We start from the raw sequence: 13,466 nt of genomic DNA on the forward strand, positions 1-13,466 counted from the left end.
CTAGTCACTGAAATAGTTCAGGCTGTTTTAGGCATTGTTAGTGCTGTTTCTATTTGCTTTTACTCTCAGGGTATAATTCTTCAAGGATCTCAGTTGAGATTCTTGAGGTGTGTACCAGGGCTCCTCCTTCCTGTTTAATTCTTTCTAGCGCTCTGAGACAGCAAAGTGTTAGCGCTCAGATTTTTTTTTTTTCTTTTTTTGTCTTAGCAGTTGGTTTCCTGGCTTCTTGCCCCTTGTGTGTACAGATCAGGAATTATCAAATGCTTTGAGGATAAATGGCGTGTAGAGTGATTGGCTCTTCTTGCTGTGATTGCCTTTTCTCTGGGATCTTGGGCTTTCAAGTCCTAGCTGTCTTGATAGACTTGACCTCCAAATTTTGTATCTGTAGCCCAATCAGACTGTCGAAAATTCTAGGATGTTTCTCACTGTTTGGTTTCTATACTCCTAGACACAAATCAACAATGCCCTAAGAAAGAAAAGTGGTTGAGAATGTAAGATTCACTTCAGTGTGTTTCTCTTCTTGCTGAGCTCTTGGACTCTCAAGCCTTGGTTGCTCTAGAATAGCTTTAAACAACCTTTGTTGTTTGTTGTTTTAAATACAATGTTTATAGTTCCAGTTCTTAGTGGGAGAGGTAGTTTATTCAACAAGGTAGCCCATCATAGCTGGAAGTCTACATCATTAAAGAAATTCATCATGATGGATATATCCTTTAAATGAGATTGTATTTTCAAAAAGTTATTTGTGGTAAAAAACACAATATAAAATTTATCCTCTTAACCACCTTTAAGTATACAGTTCAGTGGTGTTAACTATATTCACATTGTTGTGTGACAGATCTCTCTAGAGCTTTTTCATTGTGTCAAACTAGAATTCTATATTCATGGAACAACTCCCCATATTCCCCTCCTCCAGTTCCTGGCAACCACCATAATACTTTGTTTCCATGATTTTGACAACTCTAGGTATTTCATGTAAGTGGAATCATATAGTATTCCAGTAGTCCTTTTGTGACTGGTTTACTTTACTCAGCAGAATGTCCTCAAGGTTCATCCATGTTGTGGCATATGACAGGATTTCTATTTTTAATGAAGAAATATAAGATTTCTTTAAGTCTGAGTAATATTCTATTGTATGTATATGCCATATTTTGTTTATCCATTCATCCATCTATGGACATTTGGGCAGCTTTCCCCTCTTGGCGATTGGAATATGCTGCAGTGAACATGGGTGTGCAAATATCTCTTCAAGTTCCTGCTTTAATTGCTGGATATATACCCAGAGGTGGGATTTCTGAATCATAATTTTATTTTTTGAAGAACCCCCATATTGTTTTCTATAGTGGCTGTACCATTTACATTTCCACCAGCTATGCTTAAGGTTCCAATTTCTCCACAGGATTACATATTTGAAATATGTGGCAATTAACTTTTTTTTTTTTGGACAGACATTATTCTGTCAAAAATGTTTACTTTTTTTTTTTAATTCAGCCTAGACCAGGAGGAGTGTTGACAGAACAAGGTGTTAAGAATCCTTTCTTTTTTGTTCAGAAGCTAGTCTCTTTCTCTGCCTCATATTATTCTCTCTCCTCATGTATGGCAAGGGTAAGAGAGACTGAGGTTTCCTTGTCACATTGGGGTGAGGTCAGGATGTGAGCACCACGTTTGGCTAATCAGTCAGATATGCTTTAAATGTTATTTATTACCACTATTATTATTTTGGAGATACTTAATGCTGTAAGTAGAAAGGGGGTTAAGAGCATGGAATCTGGCTCCAAACCGCCTGGGATGAATCCGGGTTCCTCCAGCTATTATATGATCTTGGGCAGATGTCTTAATTCCTCTGTGCCTCAGTTTCCTCATCCATAAATTGGCAATGCTAACAACACCCACTGCATAGAGTTCTTAGGATTAAATAAATTAATATCCCCTAAGCACTTAGCGTAAACCCCGGTCACATAGAGTCAGTACTATAAAAGTGTTTGCTAGGTAAAATAAAGGTGGAGGGCTCCAGCCTTACCTCTATGATTCTGAGCTGTGTAGGTGGTGTTATTGTATGCCTCCCTGGTCCTAGTGTGTTTTAGGTGTTATTAAAATGCCCCCCACTCCATGGGATGGATGCGAGTGTTGTAGTTGGACTGGGAACTTCCACGGGGCAGCAGTGACTGTGGGTTGTAAGTCAGTAGATGTTCCTGAATATGCCTACTCGGTGCGTTAAAACAGGTGTTAAACACCAGACGAACGGAGCAGGTTCTTGCAAGGTCCGCTCCTTGCGTTTAGGTGAAGCTCTGCGGAGCTCCAAGGGGGCAGCAGGGACCGCGGGCCAGGGCGCGCGGCAGGACGGAGTGCTGCCCACTTCAGAACATCGCGGGGACCGTGGGTTCCACACCTGTCTGGGCACAGAGACCGAGCTCGTGAGCGCCGGTGTGTGCTAGGAAGGTCGGTCCACACCTCCTCCCGGCAGCGACGCCCGCGAGCTCGGAGCGCCTCGTAGGAGGTGTCGTTACACACTTCCTGTGGGTCTCGCGGACCACGGCGCGTTTCCGGTGCCGTCTGGAGCCCGGGGTCCAAGCCCCCGCCCCGTTCGCCAGCCCCGCCCCGCCCGCGCCCCGCCCCCCGCGCTCCGAGCCGGGCGCGCGGAGCCCGGGGCGCACGGAGCGGCGCGCGCCGGTCGGCAGAGCCAGGCTGGCGCCCCCGCCCCCCGCCCCGCGTCTCCGTCCGCCGCCCGCCCGGCGCCTTCCCCGCTCTTCTTGCCTTCGTTCCCCGTTCTCCCGGCCGCTTTCCCTCCCTCCCCTCGGTCCCGCCCCGTCCAGCCCGGGCTGCCGGCTCCCGCAGGCCCCCCCCGCCGCCCGCGTTCCTATGGACAGACGCACAGACACCTGCAGGTGGGTGAGAGCCCGCGCGCGGGGCGGGGACGAGCGCGCCGACGCTGCGACCTGGGCCGGGGAGCCCCTTTGTGTGGGGGGCGGCCGCGCTGCCTCCCCCTTCGGCAGCCGAGCAGTGACCCGGCTGAACCCTCTTTTGTCTCCTGGGGGAGCGGGGTGGGAAGGCCGAGAGTCAGGGCAGCGACTCGGGCGGCTGGCCGTCGCGGACGACGGGCTTAGGGGCGCGAGGGGTGAGACCCCGGGCGGCCGAACGGCCTCCCGGAGCGAGCGCGGGCGGCCGCGGCTCTGGTCAGCCTCGGCGGAGCCGGCCCGCCGCCTAGCATCTCCTGTCGCCGCCGCGGGCGCGCTGCGTGGGTCTGGCTCGCCTGCTCCTGCTCTTGGGTCTGTTTGGAGGTGGGAAGGAGAAAGAAAAGATCTGCCTTCTTAGTTTCCAAGTCTTGAGACGGTTGTGGAGAGAGGGAGAGAGGTGGTCCGGGTCTTTGCCCGACTTGTTTCCCTCGCGAGAGGCACGCTGAGGTGCGTGTGGGGCGTGTGTGGAGGAACGTGCATCGCTTCGGTCCCTTATTTATTGTTTCTAACGGAGGAGGGCTTTCTCCGAAGGGCTCTTCCGCCCCCTCCCCCATCTGAGGCTGCGCGCAGTGATTTGTGTTTGTTATCAAATACATCGACAAATGTATTCCCGTGGGTGCGAGGAGGCTCGGCTGACCGAAATCAAACCAAAATCACAGACTGTTTCTGGTTTTCAGGTGGCTTTTCTTCTTTTCTTAAGATTAAGTAGGAACTTACAGGCAAATCAAAGGTAAACATGACTGTGATTTTTACGCTTTTTTTTTTTTTACATGTATGTCTATTTTAAAGTTTGATGGTAAAGTTTTGTTATTTCCCGTGCTCGTTAGGATTAGCATGACAGAATCTTCTACCTATTAAGTAAACAGTTAACAAGCGAGTCAGATAGTGACAGCTTCCACAGTGGAGGTTAAATTGGAGTGCAATAAATATCTAGCTTTCCGTTTAGGCTGAAACCTATATTTTTGCTGGTTTAAAATATGAGGTCTTCCACAGCATATGGGGACAACGTGAATGTTAGAACTGATTTTTCTCTCTGTGATTGTGTTTTCCCTCTTTTATTGTGTTTTTATGTATTCTGTCTATAAAACCCAACGATTGGGTTGTACATGGTGGATATAGTTTTTGAAAAGTACTGTAGGTGATATTTCTGAATTATATTATTTATCTGGCTGAGTTTCTTATGAAGAGTTGATATGTGTTTGTAGATATTCAAATTATAAATGAAGTTGAATAAGCACCCAGAAACTTCATTTTACAGATTCAGATTTTTAATGCAAGTATGGATTTATATCTTTGTATTAATCTCAATCTAGTGCTCACTTCTGGAGATTTTTTTTTTTGCCTATTGTGTGAGAATCCATATTGACAAATTTAAATCTGATGGTTATCAAGGAGATTAAAAAAATAGTTTTGGGTGCACTCAGTTATATATGTAGCTATATGTAGAAAGAGGCTTTCTTAAACATCTGAACTTAAAGGAAAAACATTGTGGTGGAACACAATTGATTTAAATCTTCATCAAGTAAGATGTAGAAATTCATCAGAAAGCAATGTACAATTTTAATGCAGTTTTAATTAGGCAAACTGATTTTTGTCATTATAAAGAGGAGACCGTTTTAGTGTGCCGAAAAGAGTGGTCTTTTTCTAGGAGAAAAAATTAGCCTAGATTCTTGCCCTAGTTACATTAACAGACTATTATTATTGCATGCCTAATTTTGTAAATATCTGGAGTGTACATTTTTGTACACTTAAAACCTAGAAGAGGCTACATCTAACATTAATTTCACCCTTTGAATTTATCAAATTTTATTCTTGCTTTGACTTCCTGTCTAGATTAGCTAAACGAATTTAGACTGCATAGGGCTCAGTGCAAGGCGCTAGTAGGCCCCTGAGGAAGGTTCCTCTTTCTTTTTCAATAAGGATGGCCCAGAGAGCATAGGTATTGAAATTTGTTCAGGCTTTATTAGGAATGGTGGGATGGAGTTCAAAAATACTCCCAGAGTGTTAGATTACACACTCCTAGTTCTTAGAAGTTTTAAAAAAGATAAGCTAACAACTTGAATTGTTTGTTTAGGTGTTTATTTATAGGACTGTCAATCAGAGGAATAAGGCTTAACAAAGAGTCACTGTGTAAATTAAATATTAAGAGTGTGGCCTGTGTTGAGAATTGCTTGGCAACTTGTAGTTACGCCTAACAGTTTTTTGGGATTGGCAGTGTAGTGTCTTCATGTGGGTTGGCTAAAAGAGAACAACTCGTTTTTTTCTGTTTTGTTTTTATTTTTGGCTCTGAAAAGTGGATATTAATTTTTTGGTTTTTGTATAATTAACATTAATATTTTTGTGTAACCAGAAGCAGTCCAGAGAACCTTACATATTTTCAACTGATTTCTCTTCTGGTTTGTTGGTGTTTAGGAGGGCGTATAAATTATGTTTCACTCTTCATGAATGAAATTTTTTTCTGATACTTTTGATATGACAAATGTTACTTTCAGAAATTTTGAATATGTAAAGTTGGATTTTAAATATAGCTAAGCAATATAAACTAACATTTGCCAGTTTCTTTTTTTTAAACAACGCTAAGCTGCCCAGTTAAATTTGATAGGCTTGAAAATCCATAGACTTTTCCTGCTTTTTAGTTATCAGTGTGGTACCATGAAAGGAAACTCAAAATGGCCACTTAAGGTTACCTGGAACCCTCAAAGGACTAGTATTATCATTAGTACTGACCAAATGGAAAACTGAAAAGTAACAGTTTTATTCTTTGTAATAGATCTGTGACTTTCAAATACTTCTTTTTCATGAAGTTTTTTATAGCGTAGTGTGGAAGCAGGTCTGACTGTGAGAAGTATGGACAGTGACCTCTCATTCCAGCCTTTATCGGCCTGCATTGTTTAAGAATGGCATAAACTCATGCTGCTCTTTGAAAATGCGGAATTCATTCTTGGATTAATATTCTGCTACCAGATGTACGAGGCTGGCTCTGAAGAAGCTTTTTCTCTTAAATACTGTCAAAAATAGAGAAGCTGAAGATTGGAGAGAAGCCATTTATTTTGAACAGTTTATTTTCTGACAGTTTGTGTTTGTAAAGAAACCTGCTCATAATATTTACGTAAGAGATCTACATAGTTGCCCGAAGAAGCCCCACAGGTTTCTTTTTTTCCTTTAAAAAAGTTTCCATAGAGCTTAACTCTTATGTGATACTTCTTGACTTTGCTTCTGATTAGTTGATTTATGGACTTTATTTACCAGCATGATTGGAGAATTCTTTTGCTATACAGAAATTGCACTCTGCCTGTGCTCTGGTCTGTTTCCTAGGTAACAAATGTACTGCATAGATTCCATAATGAGGACTGTGGTTGGCTAGTTACAGTGTAAATTCTGTTGTTTGGTAAAGCTTAGTCTCAAATTCAAATAAAGGTCAAGAAACCAAAAGTACTCAAGATGCGAATTTTTGAATTTTATTTTGTATCCAATGTCAACAAAGTTTAATACACTTTTCTGGAGAAAGGCAAATTATGCAGCAGTATTCAAGTGTATTTTGTAAAGTCTTAAATAGTTGGAGAGCTTTTTGACTCTTCCATATTGGTAATACCAATGGCTTAGTAACAAAGAAAATATTTCAAAACACTTTATCACACTTTATTTTTTATTTTTTTATATTTTTAAAGATTTTATTTATTTATTTGACAGAGGGAGACACAGCGAGAGAGGGAACATAAGCAGGGGGAGTGGGAGAAGGAGAAGCAGGCTTCCCACTGAGCAGAGAGTCCGATGTGGGGCTCCATCCCAGGACTCTGGGATCATGCCCTGAGCGGAAGGCAGACGCTTAACGACTGAGCCACCCAGGCGCCCCTATCATACTTTAATATAGAAAGCAAAGGGATATTGTCTAGGATGTCAGTAACTGGCTTTTTTATATTGAAAGAAAAGTAACATCATATATGTTGCTAAAGATAAATTGTGCAACTTCATGTGAAGTACAACTTTTAGGGGGTCCTGGGTGGCTCACTTCGTTGAGCGTCAAACTCTTGTTAAAAAAAAAAGAATAGAACTTTAAAAAACTTTAAGAAGACATTAAAACATTTTAAGAAAACATTAAAAGTCTTGGGACGCCTGGGTGGCTCAGTCGGTTAAGCGTCTGCCTTCGGCTCAGGTCATGATTCCAGGGTCCTGGGATCGAGTGCCGCATCTGGCTCCTTGCTCAGCAGGGAGCCTGCTTCTCCTTCTGCCTCTGCCACTCCCCCTGCTTGTGCTTGCTCTCTCTTTCTCTGACAAATAAATAAATAAAATCTTAAAAAAAAAAAAATTAAAAGTCTTACTGTGAAATGATACATTGGTACTCTAGCTATTTTCTCTCTGATCAGCCTGAATTTTGGCCTGCTCAGCACCAGGGAGCAAGTCTGTCTTAGGTAGCTACAAATTGGAGAATAGCTTTCCCCTCCCCCTTACTCTCCTCTTGAAATCTATAGCTCTAGATGCAGGGCAAGAAATAATATATGTGCAATTGCTAGTAATTATTACCTGTTTGTTAAAAAGAAAATTTACAGTGAACCAGAATTCCATTAATACCCATTGAAAATATCTTTTCATTTGATGCCTAAAAGTGCTTTGTTTGTTGATCATCAGGGATTGTATTAGGTGAAAAAAAAATTTTTTTTAAAGATTTCTTTATTTTAGAGAGAGAGAGAATCTTCAAGCAGATTCCCTGCTGAGTGCAGAGCCTGATGCAGGGCTTGATCCCAGGACCCTGAGATCATGACCTAAGTGGAAACCAAGAGTTGGATGCTCAACCGACTGAGCCACCCAGGTGCCCCTGAAAAAAAAAAATTTTTTTTTTTAAGTTAATTTGAGGGGCACCTGGCTGACTCAGTTGGTAGAGCATGTGGTTCTTGCTCTGGGGGTTGTGAGCTCGAGCCACATGTTGGGTGTAGAGCTTACTTAAAAAAAAAAGTTGGGGCAACTGGGTGGCTCAGTCGTTAAGCATCTGTCTTCAGCTCAGGTCATGATCCCAGGGTCCTGGGATCGAGCCCCACATCGGGCTCCCTGCTCAGCGGGAAGCCTGCTTCTCCCTTTCCCACTCCCCCTGCTTGTGTTCCCTCTCTTGCTGTGTCTCTCTCTGTCAAATAAATAAATAAGATCTTTAAAAAAAAAAAAGTTGGGGTGCCTGGGTGGCTCAGGTGGTTGGGTGTCTGCCTTCGGCTCAGGTCATGATCTCAGGGTCTTGGGATCAAGCCCCATATTGGGCTCTTTGCTCAGTGGCGGACCTGCTTCTCCCTCTCCCTCTGCCTGCCACTCCTGCTTGTGTGCACTCACTCTCTCTCTGTGTCAAATAAATAAAATTTTGGGGAAAAAAGTTAATTTGAATTCTAAAATATTATCCAAATTGCTTCATTTGCTTTCCCTTGCTTAGCAGGATTCGTTTGGATTATTTATTTACCTTTTTAATTAATTTTAATTTCAGGGATAAGATGTATCTTGTTTGGGTTTTCTTTCTTCTTGGTTTTCCTCAAAACTGACAACTACTTTAAACCTTTCTGGCCTTTTCAGGTTGCAAATATTGTACCCCTTCAGTTTTCCCTTGTATTTTCTCTATAAATATTTACTCTTTAAAAAAAAAATTTTTTTTTTCTTTTTTTTTTAAAGTAGGCTCCATGCCCTGTGTGGGGCTTGAACTCATGAGTCTGAAATCAAGAGTCTTATGCTCTGCTGACTCAGCCAGCCAGGCACCCCTATTTAAAATTTTTTTAATCATTGCGTTATTTAAGGCGTAATCACTACATATCAAAAGCTCTACTTTTCTGAGACTTCATACTTCTGGGACGGAGTTAACAGTATTTGTGAACTCCTACCGAGCCAAAACAACTTCCTCTCCCCAGCCAGTATTAGTTAACAAGGGCTGTCATAACAAAGTATAAGAGACTGGGTGCCTTAAACAACAAAATTTTCTCATAGTCTGGAGGCTAGAAGTCCCAGATCAAGATGTTGGCAGAGGGGCGCCTGGATGGCTCAGTTGTTAAGCGTCTGCCTTCGGCTCAGGTCATGATCCCGGGGTCCTGGGATCGAGCCCCTCGTCGGGCTCCCTGCTCAGCAGGAAACCTGCTTCTCCCTCTCCTACTCCCCCTGCTTGTGTTCCTTCTCTCGCTTTGTCTCTCTCTGTCAAATAAATAAATAAAATCTTAAAAAAAAATGTTGGCAGAGTTGGGTTCTTCTGAGGCCTCTCTTGGCTTTTTTTTTTTTTTTTTTAGATTATTTATTTATTTGACAGAGAGAGCCACAGCGAGAGAGGGAACACAAGCAGGGGGAGTGGGAGAGGGAGAAGCAGGCTTCCCCTGGAGCAGGGAGCCCGAAGTGGGGCTCGATCCCAGGACCCTGGGATCATGACCTGAACCGAAGGCAGACGCTTAATGACTGAGCCACCCAGGCGCCCCTCTTCTTGGCTTTCAATTTCAGTCTTCTCAGATGTTTTCACAATATGCCTGTCTGTGTCCTAATCTCCTCTTCTTACGGGACATCTATCCATAGCCTTAGAACTCACCCAAATGACCTTGTTTTACCTTAATTACCTCTTTAAAGGCCCTATCTCCAAATATTGTCTCATTTTGAAGTACTGGGTATTGGGACTTTAGAGTATGAATTTGGGGGGAAAAACAATACAGCTCATAAATATAACCTATTCCTCCACTCATTGTCTTTCATACATACAGACATACTTTACTTCATGTGTGTGATATAATCGAGCCCCTAGACTCCTTGATTCCTACTCCCTAAGATTTCTCAGTTCTGTTTGCCCCCATACAAATCACATACTACTCTATCACCTTTGCCTATCATTAGCCTTGGTTCTACAGTTAAATTTATTCAATGCACAACACAAATCCTTGTGCTAAGGCTTCTGTAATCATCATTTGATAGTCTGAAGCTCTTTGAATCCTCATAAATGGCTCATGTGAATAATGTGTCCTGTCTTTCATGTTTAAAGCTGTTTCTCTTGGGTTTTTATACTTGAAGGTCAGTGTTGCTGAATAGAAGTACGTGGCTCACATTTTCTTTCCTCAAGTTTCTTAAATATGTTACTCTGTTGTAGGGTTTGGCAGACCTTTTCTTGAAAGGCCAAATGGCAATTATTTTAGGCTTTGTGGAACATGGGTCGCTGTCACAGTTATGTAACTGTGCCACAGCAGTGCAAAAGCAACCATATAGAGTATGTAAATGAACGAGCATAACTGTGTTTGGTAAAACTTTGTTTATAGAACCAAACAGTGGGCGGGCGCCTGGGTGGCTCAGATCGTTAAGCATCTGCCTTCGGCTCAGGTCATGATCCCAGGGTGCTGGGATCGAGTCCCACATCGGGCTCCCCGCTCAGCGGGGAGCCTGCTTCTCCCTCTGACCTTCTCCCCTCTCATGCTGTTTCTCTCTCGCTCACTCTCTAAAAAATAAATAAAATCTTTAAAACAAAACAAAACAAAACAAAAGAACCAGACAGTGGGCTGGATTTGGTGCACAAGCCATAGTTTGCTGAGTCCTAAAAAAAACTATTTTTTTTAGATTTTATTTATTTGAGAGAGTGAACATGCATGAGAGAGCATGAGCGGGGGAGAAGCAGACTCTCTGCTGAGCAGGGAGCCTGATGTGGGGCTCCATCCCAGGACCCTGAGATAGTGACTTGAGCCAAAGGCAGACGCTTAACCAACTGAGCCACCAGGGGCCCCGGAGTCCTACTCTATTGTATTATAGTAAAAAGTGTTATTGTCAGAGTCTAGTACCACTATGATTTTCTTTTTTTTTTTTAAGTGACTTTATCCTTCTCTTAGATGCCCAAAGGACTTTTTTCTTCATCTTTAAAGGCTAGTAATTTTACTAGAGCATGTATTAAGTGTTGGCTGTTCTCTGTTAATTTTTTCAGATACACAATGTGGATTTTATAATGTTGGCTTAAATATTTTTTCATAAATATTTTCATCAGTGATAGATTTTAGTATTTAATCTGTTTTATTGCTTTCATTTTGTTTTTGGGGGGGTCTCCTGTTACATGTATGTTGGATCTTCTTTGCCTGTCTTTTATATCTATACCTTTCTTCAAATTCTTTTTATCTTTTTTAATAATTTGTTTTATTTTTCTATTTTTTCCTTTTTATCCTTTATGAGGCAGTTTCCATGGTATCTATTAAGTCCAGTTTTGTCTTCCTTTCTGAATTTTTTTCTTTCCTATTCTGTCCTGAATTCTATCATTTCTCTTTGTAAATGTTCTTGTTCTGTGGCCATTCCCTTTTTTTCCCACTTTTCTATTTCTAATGTATATTTTATAGCTTCTATCATTTTCTTAATTTCTTTTAATATTAAAATATTATGCTATCATTCTCATTTTACTTTATGGCCATATTTTTGTGATGTGCCTTTATTGACTATTGGTACCTTATTTGGTTCTTTTCCATCTTTTTCTCATAGTACCTCACATGGGATTAGATTGCATTCCTTTCTCTTGTTCATGTTTAAATTAGATGGATTTACCTGTACTTTAGAAGAAGGTTTCTGTGATGGAGATGGAAGTAGACCAAGGTAGTTCTTTTTTAAAAAGTTTCATGGTGTGAAATTTTTTCCTTTGTTGCTTATGTGAAATATTAAAAAATATGGCCACTCAATTAAAATTAGAGTGAGATACCATTGCATACCCACTAGAATGGCTAGATGAAAAATATTAAGTGGTGATGAGAATGCAGAGTAGCTGGAATTCTCAAGCACTGCTATTGGAAGTATAAATGGGTACAGAAATATAAATGGAGGGACGCCTGGGTGGCTCAGTCAGTTGAGCATCCAACTCTTGGTTTGGGCTCAGGGTCATGATCTTGGGGTCGTGAGATTGAGCCTCATGTCAGGCTTGGCACTCCGCACAGTCTGAGATTCTTTACCTCTCCCCTTCTTCTCTTCCCACCTTCCCCCCCAAATAAATAAATGAATAAAATCTTTAAAAAATATAAATGGATACAAGCAATTTGGGAAGCTGTTTGGCAGTATTTACTGAAGCTATGCATATGCGTGTTTTATGGTTCAGTAATTCCATTCAAAGATATATGCTTACCAAAATAAATGTACTAGAATGTTCATAGTACTGCTTATAATATCCCCCAAACTGAAGTCTGCATAAATGACAATCAGTATAATATGTGGTAGAGTGTTACATTGATGGCCCCAAGTAAATGACATTTCTTGGTGTCTATGACCATGTATTATATCTGCACAATGATTCTGATTTTAACCATGTAACTTACTTTGGCCTGTGGGACATTAGGCAAGTGTGGTGCAGCAGAAGCTTGATAAATGCATACACATTGGAGGGAAATACTGCCCTGAGACCATAACATAAAGAAATACTCAAGTAGGAGAGGTCAGGTGGAAGAAAATTGAGGTACTCCAGTTGATGACCAGCACTTACTGCCAGAGAGGTGAGTAAGACCATCTTTGACCTCCCAGTTCACCTGACCCTCCAGCTAAAAGTAGTCACATGAGCAAATCCAGGTAAAGCCAGGAGAAAAACTGCCCAGATAACCCACAGAATTGTGAGAAATGAGGAATTATTTTAAGTTACTAAATTTTAGGGTGATTTGTTATACAACAATAGGAAACTGAATCAGAATAGATAAATTGTTCTATATTCATACAGTAGGATACTGTGGAGCAATGAGAATGAACAATCTTTAACTACATAGTATGTATGAATCTCACAGACCTATGTGGAGCTAAAGAAGCCAGGCAAAAAGAGTTCAAACTGTGTGCCTCCACATATATAAATTCCCCAAGCAAATTCTGTTAGAAGCCAGAACCTTGAGGAAGTAGTGACTAGAAAGGAGAAAGTAGAGGCTTCTGGGGTGCTGGTAATGTTCTGTTTCTTGATCTGGTTGCTGGTTACATACATGTGTTCTGTTTGTGAAATGTGGCATATCAGCAAGTTGTTCACTTATTATTTCTCCTTTTTTGATTATATGTTATATTTCTTTTTTAGACTTATTTATTCATTTTAGAGAGAGAGCAAGAGCGAGTGAGCACGAGCAGGAGGGCCAGAGGGAGGAGGAGAGACAATCTCAGGTAGACTCTGAGCTGAGCATGGAGCCTGACTGGGGGCTCAATCTCATGGCCCTGAGGTCATGACCTGAGCCAAAACCAAGAATCGGTTGTTCAACCAACTGTGCCACCTAGGCGCCCCTATTTCTTTCTTTTTTTTTTTTTTAAGATTTATTTATTTTAGAGAGAGTGCATGCAAGCAGCGGGAGAGGTAGAGAGAATCCTCAAGCAGACTCCCTGTTGAGCATGGAGCCTGGCGGGGCTCTATCCCAGGACCCTGAGATCATGACCGGAGCTGAAATTAAGAGTCCATGCTTAACTGACTGAGCCACCCAGATAACCCTGATTTTATATCTTTCAACATAAAGGAAGAAAATGTCCTTTTTATTTAGTCTCCTTTTTGTTATTCTCTGAGATTGACCTCCTTTGGGTCTCTCATTTATCCCTAGCAATGCCTTT

General features: G+C 41.6%; 1 protein-coding gene across 2 annotated transcripts in view; it reads left to right on the plus strand.

The window, feature by feature from the left end:
- The first annotated feature begins 2,697 nt into the window (after positions 1–2,697).
- Positions 2,698–13,466, plus strand: part of KIAA1958 (KIAA1958 ortholog) — a 147,904-nt gene continuing 137,135 nt past the window's right edge. For both annotated transcript variants that reach the window (XM_081803384.1, XM_081803383.1), the window contains exon 1: positions 2,698–2,882. The gene's annotated coding sequence lies outside the window, so the exon portion shown is untranslated. The remainder of the gene's footprint in view (positions 2,883–13,466) is intronic.

The sequence above is a fragment of the Leptonychotes weddellii genome, chromosome 14 (genome assembly GCF_054177405.1).
Source record: "Leptonychotes weddellii isolate Sample4059 chromosome 14, ASM5417740v2, whole genome shotgun sequence".
Classification (NCBI taxonomy): Eukaryota; Metazoa; Chordata; class Mammalia; order Carnivora; family Phocidae; genus Leptonychotes; species Leptonychotes weddellii.